General features: G+C 36.1%; 1 protein-coding gene across 4 annotated transcripts in view; it reads right to left on the bottom strand.

The window, feature by feature from the left end:
• FHIT (fragile histidine triad diadenosine triphosphatase) overlaps positions 1 to 15,482 on the bottom strand; it is a 1,488,252-nt gene that overhangs the window by 1,245,327 nt on the left and 227,443 nt on the right. The window lies entirely within an intron of this gene.

Consider the following 15,482-nt stretch of genomic DNA (forward strand, 5'->3'; position numbering starts at 1 on the left):
TCTACCCCAAGTATTTGGGTACTCCATAAAGAATAAAATCAAACAGGAGGCTGTGAAACATTGAAGTGCAGAGCATACACATAAGTAGTACTTTTTGGCATTTCAATAAAATAAACTCAGAAGGCTTCTAGCATAGGAAAAGAACCTGAATGGATTTGTTTTGTTGACAGAACAGCCTCACCCACAATGCAAAAGCCATTAAGTTCCATAGTTCTGCATTAAAAAATGCTTTTAGGATAAGATCAGCCAAAAAGGGTGCCTAGGGCAAATTTTTACGACCATATTACTGCACCACGAAATTCAAATTGGTAGACTAGCTAGAAATACATGCTCACTAAAACAGAGTTTTTCTGCATCTATCTCAGTGACAAATGGTAGCAAAGAAAACCTTATTTTCCTGGAAAAACACTATCAAATAATAAAACAATTCAGGACAGTTTTTGCAAAGTAATAACAGGCCATACATAATTGATTGCCTTTAGTCTTCCTCTCTGAGTATTACAAATCACAGTTACTAGAGCTTCGAACAAACTTCCATTCTAGATTGAGGCTAGTCCATTCTGGCACTGCCTAAAATGACTTTAGCACCTGTATTGCACATTTTATTGCATTATTCTTCAGTTACTTCTTTAGTGAAGTTCTCATATTTCCATAAAAGCTACACCCTCCCTCTCTCCATGTGTTCACTCTCTATCCCTGATGGTAGGCAAAAAGTAACCTCTTCTAGAAGTGAATTGATTTGGACTTATGATCTCACCTCAGGCTTGCAAAGGAATACAAACCACCTGGGGAGATAAAACTCACTCCTGTGAAATCATATCCTAACTCCCTCCATTAAAACTAAAATTGCCCTAAAAGCAGGAGAGAAATACTAAAATTATACCAATTCTTTGGCTTACCAAACACTGAGCAGCTGTATCCATAAAAAGGCAATAAATAATTCATTCCAAACTCTCTTTGCACATCTCAAGGCTCACAGCATTGGTTTATAAGAGGAAGTCTGAACCAGAGTCTGGAAATTCTGATTTATGCCTTGACCACACAGGAACCATGTACCTCTGCCTTATCCTCCCTCTGTATGTAAGGCTAACTCCAGGGACCTGGATTGTCTATGACAGTAACCATCAGCCATGTATACATTGAGCTCCTGAAATGTGACTAGTCTGAATTGAGATGTTATGATCATAAAAAATTCACAGGATCTCAAATACAACCAGAAAAAGAATGAAAATATATCTCATTAATACTTTTCAATTACTGTTTATTTGCTAAATATATTTTATATAAAAACGCCTGATAATATTTTATATAATATTGCTAGTGATACTGTGAAACATATTTTTGGTCTCTGACCATTTTCCTGGCATATGACTTCTAAAATCCCTGGAATCTCCAAAGTGATAAATGTTTGCTAATGAGTTGACTGATACTTGGCAGCCCAGAAGTACCTTCAGGATGAGGGCTGGATGCCAAAAAAACAAGATAGGATTAAGGGTTAGCACTTTCAAACCCACTGACAACCTCCAAGAAGGGGAGAGGGGCTGAAGGTTGAACTGATCACCAGTTGCCAACAATCTAATCAAAACACAGGGTTTCGAGAGCTTCCACACTGGTGAACATATGGAGGTTCCCTGATGGTGGGGCACCTGAAGAGGGTAACAAAGTTTTACACCTCTTCTTCCATATCTTGCCCTATACACTTCTTCAGCCCTTGTAATGTCCTTTCTAATAAACAAGCAAATGTTTCCCTGAGATCTGAGAGCCATTCTTGCAAACCCAAGGAGGGGCCCTGAGAATCCCAATTTATGGCCTGTCAGTTAGAAGCACAAGTCAACCTACCTAGGTTCTGTGCCTGGCAGCAGGCAGTCAGTCTTGGGGTCAGTCTTGGGGTCTGTGACCTCAATCTGCGAGATGTGATAATACCTCCAGCTACAGAGTGTCAGAAATGAATTGAATTGGAGGACAGCCAGCTGGTGGGCACTGAACAACTGATTGCTTGCTTTATATGAGGGGGGAAAACCACCTGTACTGCATGTTGTGCGACTACAGGCAAAAATGAGTTTCACTTTAGGGTTTTTCCCCCCTCTTTCTCATCAGATTGGATTAAGTAAAGTATATCATTAAAATTTATTTTTGAGAGAGAGAGAGAGAATTTTTTAATATTTATTTTTCAGGTTTTGGTGGACACAACATCTTTTTTTTTTTTTAATGTGGTGCTGAGGATCAAACCCAGCGCCCCACGCATGCCAGGCAAGCGCATTACTGCTTGAGTCACATCCTCAGCCCTCTACTTAATTTTTTTAATCATTTATGTGGTTCACATTGTATTTCATTTGGATGGCATCAATCTAGCCATTCTGAATTGCTCTGAGGGGTAAGAATCTCTCTGGTGGAAACAGAAAATTACAATCCTCATGGTGCATATAGACATGCTTTGTGTGTCTTAAAGGATGGAGAATGTGAGGGAAGAGACATGGATAAAATCACCAAGTGTATTACATGTTTAATTAGTTTAAACTTTTCTAAGCACAGTACAAAAAGAAAGAGAAAAGCAAATAGATGGTATCTCATCCTTCTGAGACAGAAATGAGATTGAAAATGGACTATGAAATCAAACCACTTCAAATCTGAATTCTGCCTCTAGCCTCAGTTTCCCCACTTGTAAAACTGAGAGCTTATTTAGAAAATTAAATAAAATAATGTAAATCAAGTGCTTAATATAACATTAGTCACCATTGGGAATGAAGATTTTAAAACTGGAGATGTTGATCCAGGAGCTAGAGGGACATTGAAAATGTCCATTAGACTGCTGGGTATCTAAGACTGGAATTCAATAGACAGGCGAATGGGTGAAATCACTTAGTGAGCGTTTGCAACAGAGATGGCAAACTATACCTGGGAGCCAGACAGGTGAGAGAGAAATTAAGAAAAAAGGAAGAGGGGAAGGGGTCAAGTAGGGAACAGCCTATTTAAATCTCCCAACTCCAACTCAGCTCCAGCCAGCTGCTAACATGAGGGAATAATAATCATCCAGTGTTGCCAGATTGAAAAATCTAGCAAGAGAATCTAAAAACTTAAGATTTATATATATATATATGACCTCCAGGCTGTTCTCCTTATTTTTTTTATTGGTTGTTCAAAACATTACAAAGCTCTTGACATATCATATTTCATACATTAGATTCAAGTGGGTTATGAACTCCCATTTTTACCCCAAATACAGATTGCAGAATCACATTGGTTACACATCCACATTTTTACATAACGCCATTAAGATTTTTAAATTTGGGTTGGGGATGTGGCTCAAGCGGAAGCGCGCTCACCTGTCATGCATGCGGCCCAGGTTCGATTTTCAGCACCACATACAAATAAAGATGTTGTGTCCGCCGAAAACTAAAAAATAAATATTAAAATTCTCTCTCTCTCTCTCTCTCTCAAAAAAAAAGACTTTTAAATTAAACACACACACACACACACACACACACACACGTATATATTTCTCTTTATTCCTAGTAGAGCCCATAGAAAATAGTTTAATACATCTGTTGCCTTGAATGTCAACAAGATAACTTGTTAGACTACTACTAAATGAAAGTTAGTAGGGATCTCAAATGAAATTCCCTCCAGCCTCAATACATTTGAGCTGCCAGGTCTGGAGAGGGAGATTTCCCTCTCTCTCCTCAGCTCTCCAAGTGCTGTAAGAATACAGGTGCCACAGCTACAGCCATCCCAGTGGTCTTTCCGCCCCCTGCTAGACCCTGATCTGGATGCTGTGTAGAATGTTTCAAAGAGAGCTACAGAAGCACCTGGACTCTTTGCAGGAGATGTGACAAAATCCAAGGTATTACTCTGGCTACTTTCAGTCTCTCTAGAATACTGTCTGTTTTAGGCTCTCTCAAGCTACCTGTTTTGCTTAATAAATTATCATAGTGTGTAAATGTGTACAATCTGTAAACCGGGAAGAACTACCTTGAAGAATAATTTTTAAAATATCACACTTAAAAAATAAATACAAGTGGCCTCTCTATATCTATTGTAAGGAGTAAGGGGATTTATACCTGAAAAATTAAAATTACAGTAGCGACTCCCTCCTCACGTAAGTGGTTCTTAGGAAATGCATTTTAAAGAGGATGACTTTCCAGTGAACACTTTAATTTTAATTTAACCTTCCCAGAAAATGAAGTGCTTTGTGTAGATTCTTTTAGTTTTATTTAAGGCATAAAAATTAGTTCTGAACTGTGATAATTGTGGGCTTAGGAATGTAATCATTCCAAGCACCACTTCTGACTTGCTTATAAACCCTACAGATCTGGAGTTGCTGTTTATTGCTAATTCAAAGTTGGCAAGTTACTTAATTGCAAAGCTGAACTTAAAGTCAGAGTGAGATGGAATGGTTGGAAGTAAATTGTATTGCTTTGTTTTCAACAGGTTACCCAAAGCCCTGATGGGGTGCAAGGTGGGTTTGTGAACATGTGTTTCTCTAATTATAAATCTTCATTAAAACAAAGTTATGAATATTCTAAAGTTAAAAGTGTTACATTAAAGTAGATGTCTACATTTTGAAACCATCCACAGATAGGATAACAGGTTCTTATCATCCATATTTATGATCTGAGTCTTAATTATGACTTTTTTCTATTTTTATTTGTTTTAATTAGTCATATATGACAGTAGAATGCATTTATGCACTTTGATATATCATACATAGATGGGATATAATTTCATTTCTGAGTGTACATGTTGCAGAATCATATTGGTTATGTAGTCACACACACACACACACACACACACACACACACACACAGTAGTAATGTCTGTTTCATTCTACTATCTTTCCTATCCCCTCACCTCCTCCCCTCCCCTCCCATCACTTCCCTCTACTTAATCTAAGGTAATATTATTCTTCTCTAGTGACCCCTGCCTTATTGTGAATTAGCATCTGCATATTAGAGAAAATATTCAGCCTTTGGTTTTGCTTAGCATGATGTTCTCCAACTCAACCATTTACTGGCAAATACCATAATTTCACTCTTCTTTAAAGATGAGTAATATTCCATGAATATATATACCACATTTTCTTTATCCATTCATCTATTAAAGGACACCTAGGTTGGTTCCATAGTCTAGCTATTGTGAATTGAGCTGCTATAAACATTGATGTGGCTGCATCACTATGGTATGCTGATTTTAAGTCGTTTGCATATAAACTGAGGAGTGGGATAGCTGGATCAAATGATGGTTCTATTCCAAGTTTTCGGAGGAATCTCCATACTGCTTTTCATAATGGTTGCACCAATTTGCAGTTCTACTAGTAATATATGAGTATACCTTTTCCCCACATCCTCACCAACATTTATTGTTGTCTGTATTCTTGATGATTGCCATTCTGACAGGAGTGAGATGAAATCTTAGAGTAGTTTTGATTTACTTTTCTCTAGTTGCTGGAGATGTTGAACACTTTTTCATATATTTGTATTTCTTCTTCTGTGAAGTGTCTATTCAGATTCTTGGCCCATTTATTGATTGGGTTATTTGGGTTTTTTTGGTGTTAAGTTTTTTAAGTTCTTTCTATATCCTAAAATTAATGCTTTATCAGAGGTGTGGCAAAGATTTTCTCCCAATCTGTAGGATCTCTCTTCACATTATTGCTTCCTTTGCTGAGAATAAGTATTTTAATTTGAATTTAATTTTAATTTGAATCCCTGTTTTTTAGCATGGCCAGGGGTTTATCTATTTTATTTATTTTTTCAAAGAACCAACTTTTTGTTTTGACAGATCACAATGGAATAAAATTAGAAATCAATGATAAAATAAAAAATAGGAGCTACTGTAACAAATGGAGACTAAATAATACACAACTGAGTAATGAATGGATAGTAGAAGAAATCAAGGATGAAATAAAATAAATTCTTAGAGGTAAACGAGAACACTGATACAACATATCAAAATCTCTGGGACACTATGAAGGCAGTACTAAGAGGAAAGTTTATTGCATTGAGTGCATTCATTAAAAGAATAAAAAGTCAACAAATAAATGACCTAACATACATCTTAAAGCCCTGGAAAAAGAAGAACAAATCAACACCAAAAGCAATAGAAGACAGGAAATAATTAAAATCAGAGCTGAAATTAATGAAATCGAAACCAAAGAAACAATTGAAAAAATTAATTATGACTTTTTGTGATTGCTGTAAGGACTCAACCTAAGTATCATTGCTTACATTTTATTCCTTAAGGGAAAATAAGGGGACAAAGTCTTGGCCATGAAAACTTTTGATTTCCATTATAAAGTGGATAAAATATATATACCACATTTTCTTTATCCATTCATCTGTTGATGGAGACCTAAGCTGGTTCAGAAACTTGGTTATTGTGAATTGCACTGCTATAAACACAATAGAGTTTTACTCAGTCATAAAGAAGAATGAAATTACAAATTATTTGCAGGTAAACAGATGGAACTGAAGAACATCGTGCTTAATGAAATAAGCCAGATTCAGAAAGTCAAGGGTTGAATGTTTTCCTCTCATATGCGAAAACGAGAGGGGTGAGGGGAGACAGAATATTGAAAAGGAGGGAAATTCTTATAAAAATAGAAGGAAAACCAATAGAGTACAGGAAAGAGATACAGAGGGAGGAAAATGGGGAGAGAAAGGAAGTTACCAGGAGTAAGATTGATCAAGTTACGATGCATGCATGTATGAATATGACATATAGAACCCACTATTACATGTAAAAAATGCACCAATAAAAATATTTATTGTAAACTCTAGAGCAACCATTAAAACGTTTTTTAAAATAAAGTTGATATAGTAAAAAATAGTAAAATCTCTCTAAATATTTTACAATTATATATTTGAATCTGTGTGTTATATGGCATTTTTCTTCCTTTTATAATAAAGAGGTTCCTGGAAATATTTTAAGACAATGAATTCCTCAAATATGGAGGCCTTTGAACTCATTCTCCTGAATAAATCTATTATTTTCACACACCATTCTGCCTGAAAGTGTAAGCACTCAGATATGAAAGAACTGAAAGATAACTAAATAGGACTAGAGAGGTGACTGAGTGATACAGCCCTCACCTGGTATTTGGGAGGCCCTAGGTTCCACCCCTAGTATTGAAAAAAAATCACTAATTAAAAATAAAAATTAAAAAGAAAGATAATTTAATGAACACATGTTTAGTGTGATTAATATTTTTCAGTAATTCAAGAAACATAAAATGTTCACCATCTCCTAAGATTTTCATTTGGAAAACTAACAGAGTTATTAACTGCCTAAATTTTTTATGTTTCTCCACTTTATGGAGTAGACCAAACTATACTAATGAATGAACAGACAAAGAAATGAGGTACGTATGCATAATGGACTATTGTTCAGCCATAAAAAAAAGAATGAAATCCTATCATTTGAGACAACATAGATGTGTGTAGATGCCATTGTGTTAAGTGAAATAAGCCAGGCACAGAAAGGCAGATACCACTTATTTCTAGGAGCTAGAAAAGTTGATCTCATAGAAGCAGAGAATAGAATAATGGTTACCAAGGGCTGGGAAGGCAGGTAATAGATAGAGAAGGATTGGTTATGGAACACAAAAACACAGAGAAAAGGATTAAGTTCTATTGTTCCATAGCACAATAGGGTGACTATGGTCAAAATAGCTACAAGAGAGGATTCTGAATGCTTCCAACACAAAGAAATGACACGTTTTAGTTAATATTCCTATTATTTTGATATGACCATTGCACATTATAAACATATGTGAAAATGTCACACTGTACCCCCCATGAATTTATACAATTATGTGTCAATTAAAAATAAATTTAGGGGCAAAGGTTGTGGCTCAGCAGTAGAACATTCGTCTAGGCCCTGGGTTTGATCCTCAGCACCACATAAAAAAATAAATAAATAAAGGTATAATAAATAAATAAATTTTAAAAATAAAGAAATAATAGCTTCTATTTAATGCTGTAATAACTACAGAGTACTCTCTCAACTGAATTAAAACTCATGTGACCATGAGAAAATTTTTACTTTATTCATTACTTTATTCATTTTGAACATGAAGAAACTGAGGCTAAAAAAATGTTAAGGGACATGCGCTGTCATCAAATGCTGATATTTTGTGGATAATACTTAATTTTTTGATTGACGCATACTATTTATACATATTTACAAGGTATACTGTGGTGTTTTAATGCATATATGCACTGGGTAATGATTAATTCAGGGTAATCAGCATACCCACCAATGTAAACTTTTATCATGCCCTTATGGCGAATACATTTAAATTTCTCTCTTCTCACTATTTTGAGATAGACACTGTTTAATTGTTAATTGTATTCACCCTGCTCTTTCATAAAGCTCAAGAACATATTCCTCCTATCAAACAGTAACATTGTACGTGTTGCCCCCCTCCCCTTACCCATATTTTTAAAAAGTCAACTTTGAAGATTGTTCCCATACCTTTAACACCAATGCAGAGACTGAAGAACTGAAACCAATAGAGAAACACTAACCAACAAGACCAGCCACCATTTTTCAAGAACACACTTTGGATGAAGAGAAATATATTTTTCAAAACAAACACTTGAACTTTAAAAAGGGTACATGTTGTAACATCAGGGAAATATTTTTTAAAGTTTTTGTAAGGGATACTCTTTTGGACTTTTATAAACTGATGGGTTAAAGATGTTAAAGACACACTTTTTTCAGTAAAAGTTGGTCAACATTATATTATTTTCTTGAAGACTGTCATCAGCAAATGAGTATTTAGCAACTCCACAAGAACACAAATTCTTAATTTTAGTAAAGTCTACTTTTATTAATATCTTCTTTAGCCCATCTGAACCAAACTATAGTTCAGAAAAAAATATGAGTTGTTCTGCCTCCCTTTTACATCTTTTCAGGAAAAATCTGATATAGTTAAAAGTGTGATTTGAACATGAATTGAAGATTTATCATTTACCTTTATGAAAAGACTCTCAATAGAAATAGAAAGCTTTCCTAATGCATTTACACTTTTATTAGGCTTACAAAAATTCAATTTACTAGTGTCTTTAGGAGCATATTCACTGAATAAAGTCAAACACCTTTGTAATTCTTTTTAAAACATGTAGGGAGCTTACATAAGTTTCTTTCGCCATAATTCAGGTACACAAAAGTTTAAACGAACAAGCAAAGCAGTGATTTTAAGTGTAGGGGGGAGTTCCACATTGTTCATTTAGAGGCACTGTGGGAAATAAATAAGGAGATATGTAAAACAGTAACCAGTTCATAGTGGGAGATGTATATGACTGAGTAATATGCAAACCACTGTTTGCACATTACAGTCAGCTGGTGGCCAAGAAAACAAGCTAAAAAGATAATGGCACTGCCACTACGTTTCCATTCTAAAGCTCCGAATTAAGTAAAGAAACTCAGACTCCGCTCCTCATGAAAACACAGTGCCAGGAACCATTCACTTAGCATGCAGGGACTGAATATTAACAGCAACTGCAGAAGATGTGATTGCAGACTTGAGCAAACTTTATGAAACAATAATCTTCAGAACCGGCTGTGTTTGGTGACGGTTCTTCATAAAAACAGATGGTCCCAAGAAATGTAAAAAGATTCTAAGCCATAGTTCTCATGTTATGGATTTCGAAAACTGGGGGGAAATGCATAACATCTTAGCTTTTTATTCTGCAAAGTGAAGATTTTAAAAATAAACACGATTATCATCTAGTGTGGCCATTAAAAAAAGAAAAAGGCATTGCAATTCTAGAAGTAGAAAGCACATGATCCCTGTAAAATGGACAATTCTATTTAGGAAAAGACAGTTAAAAAAAAAAACTTGCAAATGACTTTTGAGACAGGTTGAGTTCCCTGGGACACAGATTTGCCACATTTAGCTTGAAGAAGTTTTTTTTCAAGGAGAGTTTTTGAGATTAGCGTGTGGGAGGAAGGAGAAGGAGCTGGAGAAGAAGCAGAGCTCCATAGAAGGAGAAGTTTCAGGGCTAGCCCGTAAGCAAATAAGAAATGGTATCGTTAGTTCTTTCTTGGCTGAAATAATGAAATAAACTGGGTAGCTTATAAGCAACAGAAATATTTTCCATGGTTTTAGAGTCTGGGAAGTCCAAGATCAAGGTGCTAGTAGATTCACTGTCTGATGAGTCTCCCCTCCTCTTTCACTGGTAGCACCTTCTTGCTGTGTCCTCACATGGTGGAAGTGACTGCCATCTCTGTGGGGTCTCTTTTATATGGGCACTAATATCATTTCTAAGGGTGGATCATGACCTAATCCACTCTCCAAAGGCCCCATCTCTTAATACTGTCCTCAGGGGTGAGGATTTCAACCTAACTCCTGAAGCAAATATTCAGACCATACCATGGGGTATCCTGGGTCTGGTTGAAGAAGTCGGGGATTTTTTACCCTACAGTGATCAGTCAGTGGGGATAGGCCACCTCTAAAAGGAGGTCTACCTTTAGAAGAGGGTTATGTGCAGGCAGCACCTCCAACAGGTGGGGTAATAAGCCCCTTGTTCCAGAAGGAGGACCTGGGCAATGAACCTGAGTCCATGCTACATTTCTAACCCACATTAGTTAAAATATTTCTAAGCTCTGGTTTTAAGGAACAGTCATTTTAAGTTTATGATCTTAAAGAGCTACTATAATACAAAAGACACTTAAGGTACAATGGTAAGACCAGGAAGAGGTCAAAGCTTATGGTGCTCAGACTGCACATCAGATAATGTTACCAAAAAATTCAGTTCTTTTCCTGTTTAATACCAAAGCATTTCTTAAATACCAGACTTACTAGATGATTCTGGGAAAAGAGGGCATAGACTCATTTTCCTCTCTGCTCCTTCCTTCTAAATACAATCAAATACCCTTGAAATTATTCAACAGAAAATGATAAAAGAATTCTGAAACCTGCAAGTAGGAAGGTACACTAGCTAGGGACCTCAGAATTTGAAGGACACCAATGTGGTGAGTTCACTGTTTTTGTTTTTGTTTGCTTTTTATTTTTTTAACACAAACAACTGAACTGAACTTGGAGAGGCTTACAACTCCAAAAATGCCAAGAGGAAGAGGTTGCTTTTTCTGGCCAAGTAACAACAAATAAAGAGCAGCCCAGTGGTGAACTCCTGGAGATCCACAATATCCATTCCACAACCAGGACCATCCCTGCCACATATCTCATAAAGGAATAGTAACTAGAAATATATAAGGAATTCGCAAAACTCAACAATAAAAATCAACAATAAGAAGTAATAAACAATCCAATTAGAAAATGGACAGGCAGGGCATGGTGGTTCATGCCTATAATTCCATTGGCTCAGGAGGCTGAGGCAGGAAGGTTCACAGGTTCAAAGCCAGCCTCGGCAATTCAGGAAGGCCCTCAACAAGTGTCAAGCATCATTAGCCATTTGAAAACTTAGATTTAAAACCACAATAAGATACTACTAAATACCTATGAGAATGGCTAAAATAAAACAGTAATGACATAAAACACTAGTTGCAGATGCAGAGAAATATAATCTTGTATATAGCGCTGGTGGGAATGCAAAATGATACAGGCTATTCTGGAAAACAGTTTGGCAGCTCCTTTCAAAACTGAAAATAAACTTATCATATGACCCAAAAATTGTACTCTTAGACATTTTTTCCCAGGGAAAAGAAAACTTATTTTCAGATAGAAACATATACATGAATTTTCATAGCATCTTTATTGGTAGTAATCCAAATCTGAAAATTATCCAAATACCCTTCAATAAGTAAATGGTGAAACAAATTTTGGTATATCCATAACACGGAACATTGCTCAACATAGAAAGGAACAAATTATTGGTACATACTTGGATGTACATCAAGAAATTAATACTGAATAAAGAAAAAAAAAGGATACACATTGCATGATTGATTACTTTTACAAAGCATTCATAAAATAATGATAATTTTAGAGATCAAAACAAATTAGATCGCAGCAGCTCAGGAGGATGAGATAGGAGGATTGCTTCAATGCCAGCCTCAAGAACTTAACAAGGCCCAAAGTCACTCAGTGAGACCCTGACTCTGAATAAAATATTTTTTAAAAAGGGCTTGGGATGTGTCAGTGATTAAGCATGGCTGGGTTCAATTCCCAGTTCCAAAAAGCAAACAAGAACCTATACTATGTTCTAATTGTATATATAATATATATATAACCTAAAGAATTAAATCCTATAACAATACATGTATACCCATGTTAATAGTAGAACAATTCACAAGAGCCAAATTATGGAACCAGCCTATGTATCCATCAATGGATGAACAGATAAAGAAAATGTGGCATACATATATAATAGAGTTTTACTCAGCCATAAAGAAAAATAAAATTATATCATTTGAATGAAACTTGAGAACATTATGTTAAGTGAAATAAGCCATACTCAGAAAGTCAAGGGTTACATGTTTTCCTCTCATATGTGAAAAGTAAAGAGAAAAAAGGAAAAGAAAGGTGTGAGGGTAGATCTCATAAAAATAAAGCAAGACCAGCAGAATAGAGGAAGGGGATCTGAGGGGAGGAAGGAGGGGAAGGAAAGATAAAGTACTGGGTAATCATATAACCAAATTAAACTGTTCCATTATGTATGTGAACAAATAATTCACAAAATTCCACCATTAAGTGTAAATATAACACATAAATAAAAATATAGAAAAAAAAGGTCTAGGTTAGGAAAAAAGATATGTCTTCTACTGATGGTAAAGTTAAATATGCTAATAGTGGCTGTGGTTTCATGAAACTACCCATGTGATACAATTGCACAGAGCTACAACATATGCAAGTGAGGACTGTCTAACTGGTGAAATCTGAATAAACACTATGGATTATACCAATGTCAATTTCCTGATTTTCTTATTATACTATAGTTAGGCCAAATATCAATGATGGGACAACTGGTAAAGATCACACAGAATTTACTTGTATATTTCTTTGCTTGTTTTTATGGATTTATGATCATCGTAAAATTTTAAATGTATACAAGTAGTACTTGTATATATGGGGTACAGTGTGTTGTATACATTTATGGGGTACAATGTGTAATTATTAAATCAAGCTAATTAACATATCTAATTACCCTACTTATAATGTTTTATGGTGAGACATTTGAAATCCACTCTCAGCAATTTTTTTTTTTTTTTTTTTTTTGGTGTTAGTGATTGAACACAGAGGTGCTTTACCACTGAGCCTCATCTGTAACCCTTTATGTTTCTTGGGTTTTTTGAATTTTTTGAAACTTTGAGAAGGGGTCTCACTGAGTGGCTTTGGGCCTCAAACTTGGGATCCTCCTGACTCAGCCTTCCAAGTGACTGGGATAACAGGCAGGTAGGACCGCGCCCAGCTATCTCAGCAATTTTGAAATATTGTTGATTACTATTATTGCAGTGCTTAACAATAAAGCTCAAAAACCTAGTTAGAGATCAAAACAAATTAGATTGCAACAGCTCAGGAGGCTGACACTTCCTCCCTCTCCCCCCACCTCTAGTCTCATAACCACCATTTTACTCATTACTTCCAGGGCAAAATTTAAAATGTTTTGTTGCTTTTAAAATAAGACCTGTTGAGTAGGGTAAATATTCCTAAACCAAGTCTTCCTTTCTTTGCTCTTTGCCCAGTATATGCAACTATCATTGGAAATGAATTCCAATCCCAGTTCAGTGGCCCATTCCTTCAATAAGCTCTCCTACCACTACTCTTCCCTAGTTGCTTGGCTACAACCCCTCAGTGGCTGAATAAACTCTGCCAGTTCCTCAGTTGCCCTTGAACTCTTTCTTAGCCCTTGCTCACCTTTTCTGTGGTGCCTCTCTCCAGGTCAGCTGTTTCAAGAACAAACCTAAAGAACTTTTGTCCCTATCCTGCTCCATCAGACACGGAACAATTTCAAATGCTGATGGCATTTTGCAATGATTAAAAAAGAAAAAAAAAAAACACCTAAAGCATGGCAGAAGGGCCTTGGATTTTTATATAAATAATTTATTGTATATAAATTCTCCCTAGAGAAATTTGTGTCAGTATACAGAGAGCATCTTGCTCTCAGGGGACCCATGCTGCCATGCTGTTTGTCTACAAATTCAGCACCACTGATAGCCATCTGCAAACTGTGCGGAGTGGGGGGGAGTGTAGGACTATATAAAGGGGAACACCACACTGTTATTTCTTTGTGAGATTAAAACTTTTATCCTAATTTTAAAATTTTCTGAATTATTTTTCTTTTATAAACAAGACTTTAAAATTAGAAACCACGGAATTGGCCAAATACTACCAGTTTTTATCCTTTGATATTTAAACATATCAAAATATTAGTGATAAAAGTGAAAAAACCAGCCTCTACCTCAGAGCAAAGCCTGTCCAAGGAAGGGACATGACCTTAGTCCTTGGAAAAACCCACAGAGCACTCCTAAGCACATTCCCACCCTGCTAAGTTGTTTATCTACAAATAACAGGAGAGATCTGCTGCGCCAGGTGTCCCTGACTCAGTCAGGCTAGGTGGGGACCCATAGCAACCCCCTAGCAGCCACCAATCAGCATGAGACAGGGAAATACCTGGGATGCCAGATGACCCTCCCAGTGGTTTATGGTGGTTGATAACAAGTTGGGAAACCATGTAGTTCAGCAGGTACACCCCTCTTGGCTCAACCCAATCAGTTCAAATGAATACCCCTTTTGTACTGACCAATCACCCCTACCCAACTTGTTCCCGCCAGTGAATGTGCTAATCATGTTTTAGAGTTGTTATTTGATTTTCCCGCAGTGTGTGATGATTTGCTAAAATAGGCTATGATGTATGTGAAGTCCCTGCCCTCTCCAAAGAATGTATAAAACTGCTGCAAACCCTGGGCTGGGGCCTCTCAGCATCACCAGTTGCTGTGTGTGTGCTCGGAGGACCGAGCTAGCTCGCAATAAACACCTCTTTGCTGCTTACATGGATCTTGGGTCTCTGGTGGTCTTTGGGGGTCCCGAATTCGAGCATAACAAAAGCTCTTTATTTTAAAAATTCTGTAAATTCTAACATTCAATTATGATATGCATTTCACCACAACATTGTATTTATGCCCCTTAAAATCCAAAGCTGAGACTGTTGTAATACTGCTTTTTTCCACTACTTATTGTTAATTAAAAGGTAAAAACTAGAACCAGGATATATGCAATCAGTCTTTTGAAGTTAAAAAAAATCAATATCCTGTAATTGAGAATATTTTAGAACAAATTTTAATAAGCAAAAAAGTCAGGAGAGAAAAAAAAATGTTCTTTATTATTTTCAAGTTGAAACCAGATCACTATATCCTACTGAAGAGTGATAATTGCCCATGCCTTCCAGGCATCTATCCAATTTTTCTCCTCTAGCAGATGCTAAAGAAAAGGAATAGAGTCAGGCTTGTCCATTTCTATAATGTTTACAGATGTAAAATATTTATAATATATTGTTGGGGACTTTTACACAAGTTAATAATGA

Source organism: Spermophilus citellus (genome assembly GCF_964194105.1).
Source record: "Spermophilus citellus genome assembly, chromosome: 3".
NCBI lineage: Eukaryota > Metazoa > Chordata > Mammalia > Rodentia > Sciuridae > Spermophilus > Spermophilus citellus.